Below are 3,262 nucleotides of genomic sequence, written 5' to 3'. Positions count from 1 at the left end.
CAAGAAGGGCAGCCAGGGGCTCAAGCAAGGAGCCATGCCCAGTAATGGAGAGCCAAGTGATAGCACCTGGGGCAGGGTGAATGAAAACGGATATGGATGGGCAGGGGAGGGAGGGGAGAAATCAGAGCAGGTGGTGCAGCGGGAGGAAGGCTGAAGGCCCAGATCCACTGCAGGGTGTCAGGATTGTGTAGCAGGGCATGGGCTGAGGGAGGCAAAAGGGCCCAGAAAATGGGCAGGGCTACATTTTCCTAAAGAGAGCCCACAGGGCCACAAGGCTAGGTCAAGTACCTGGCCTGGTGAGCATCCTGGGAAGGGGATCAGGAAAGACAGCTTGGGAGAGACAGAAACGACAAGAGGGCCAAAGGAAGGGTCTGGGTGGGGTGGGTTCTTGATTTTAATTCTTGTGCTACAGGAGTCTTATTAAGGAAGTAGGGGCCTAATTTGATATGACGGAGATTTGAGCCTACTTCTTCTTCTATTAGATACAGGGTATCTGGATTAATTCCTAGGTCCCTAATCACGTTTGAGTTGAGTTTTGTGCATGGTGAGAGATAGGTTTTATTTTATTTTGTTTCATATGAATTTCCAGTTTTCCCAGCACCATTTGATGAAGAGGCTATCTTTTCTCAAATGTATGTTTTTGGTGCCTTCATCTAATATAGCTGTAATTATATGTGTTAAGTTGTGACCTCTATTTTATACCACTGGTCTACCAGTCTATTTTGGTGCCAAAACCATGCTATTTTTGTTACTATTGCTCTGTGGTATAGTTTAAGGTCTGGTATAGTAATGTTATCTGCTTTACCCTTCTTGCTAAGAATTGCCTTTTGTATTCTTGGTCTCTTCATTTTCCAGATAAATTTCATGACTGCTTAGTGCTCTTGGTATTACGGTCATTATGACAATATTAAATATGTTTATCCAAGCATAAGGGAGATTATTCCATCTTCTAAGGTCTTCTTTAATTTTTTTTTCTTTAGAATTCTGTAGTTTTCATTGTAGAGGTCTTCACCTCTACATACTACCCTTCAATGGTAGTCCACAAAATATGTCTCAGTAAATATTTTCAATGAACTTATATTCAGTACCGTTTCTGACCACAATGCAAATAAACCTAGGAATCAACTAAAAAATCTTGGAAACTATAAGAATATATAATATGTAAACAACTTACTTTTGCCTTACCAACACATCAATAGAGAAACCAAGAAGCACAAAAAAATTCTTCAAACAAAAGAAAATGGAAACACAACACACTAAAGCCTATGATATGCAGTAAAAGTGGCACTGAGTAAAGATTACACCAAACAATACCCATATGAAAATAGTGGAAAGGTCTTAGATCAATACCAAATCACTGCAACTTAAGGAATTAAGAAAACAAGAAAAAATATCAAAATATTAGAGTAGAAATTAATGAAATATAAATGTCAGAAAAGAAATCAAATGTAGACTAAAAGTACAAAAAAATCAAGAAAACAAATAGCTTGTTCTTTGAAAAGATAAAACACAAATGATTAGCTAGACTAAGAAAAGGAGACACCGGACACAAATAAATGAATCATAGATGGGAAGAGAAATATTAAAATTACACCACAGAAATATAAAAGATCATTAAAACTATTATAAACAACTGTAGGTAAGTAAATGTGAGAGTATATAATAAATGATCAAATTTCTGGTTTTATACACCTTAAGAGGGCTGAATCATGAAAAAAGAAAATATGATCAGTCTAAAACCATGTTGGAAGATTAAATCAACAATAAAGTGTATCCCGTTAAAGAAAATCCCAGGGTCAAATAGTTGCCCTGCTGAATTCTGCCAAATATTTAAAAACTTACACCAATTTTTTTCAAGTTATTCCAAAAATAAGAAGGTAAAATAATTCTTTTAAACAAGCTGACACTGGAAACAGAAAAGGCCAAAATATAAATGAAAACTAAAGAACAATATCTATAATGCCATAGACTCCAATATTCTTAAAAATATACTACCATACTGAATCCAACAGCACATTAAAAACAGTATTCTTCATTGTCTAGTGGAGCTCATCACAGAAGTTTAAGTTTGGTTCAATACATGCAAATTGATAAACATATTATACCATATAAATTGAAGGAAAGTAAAAGCCATATTGGCCCTCTTGAATTTATCTGTGTGCATGCATGAAAGTGGCATAATGAGTCCCAGTGTTGGTGTATCCACAGGACACTAATTTAAAAAAAATGTAAACATATTGAAGATAGTAGAGGGAGGGGTGCTGGGTAGTGGTGGTAATGGAAATGGTGGGGATTAAATTTGGCCAGATTATGATCTATGCTTTTGTCATAATACCAGGGGGTATAGATGTGTTGTATATATCTAAAAAAATAACATGGTAATCTCAATGAATGCTGAAAATGCATTGAAAAAACATCATTTTAAATAATATTTATGATTTTTAAAATCCATGGGAATTCAACACAACATAATAAAGGCCATTGGTAATAAGCCAACAGCTAACAATATATAGAAAGAGGAAATCTAAGATCTGGAAAAAGAAAAAGATGTTCACTGTGTTGGCTTTTTATTAATGTTTCTAAAATATCCAACCAGAACAAATTGGAGCAAGAAAAAATTATTTTGGCTCACAGTTTCAGAATTTCGGCAAGTTAAATAAATAAAGGACATCCAAATTAAAAACACAGGAGGGAAAATTGTCACTATTTGCAAAAATCATGATATACATAGAAAATATATAAAGAAAAACCCAAAACCTCCATCAAAACTCTAGTATAACTTATACATAAGTTTAGTAAATTTGTCAAATACAAAATCAATATTAAAATGAGTTGTGTGGCTATATGTCAATAGTAATTTATCTGAAGGGAAAAAATTATTCAACATTACTGGCAATTGAGGGATTGCAAATCAAAACTGTATTGAGATTTCATCTTATATAAGTCAGAATGGGAATCATCAAGAACACAAATAATAATCAATGCTGGCAAGAATGGGGGTTCACTTTCACATTATTGGTGGGATTATAAGTAAGTATAGCCATTCTGAAAAGCAGTATGGAGATTTCCTCAAACACTACAAATAAAATCATCATAACATCTAGCTATCCCATTTCTCAATATTTATCCAAAAGAACCAAAATCAGCATACTATAATCCTATGGGCACATAAATATTTATAGCAGCACAATACACAATACCCAACTTTGGAACTAACCCAGGTGGCTTTCAACAAATGTATAGATTAAAAAGTTACATTTAG

Source organism: Marmota marmota, unplaced genomic scaffold, assembly GCF_001458135.2.
Source record: "Marmota marmota marmota unplaced genomic scaffold, marMar, whole genome shotgun sequence".
Classification (NCBI taxonomy): Eukaryota; Metazoa; Chordata; class Mammalia; order Rodentia; family Sciuridae; genus Marmota; species Marmota marmota.
This window is presented reverse-complemented; position numbering follows the sequence as displayed.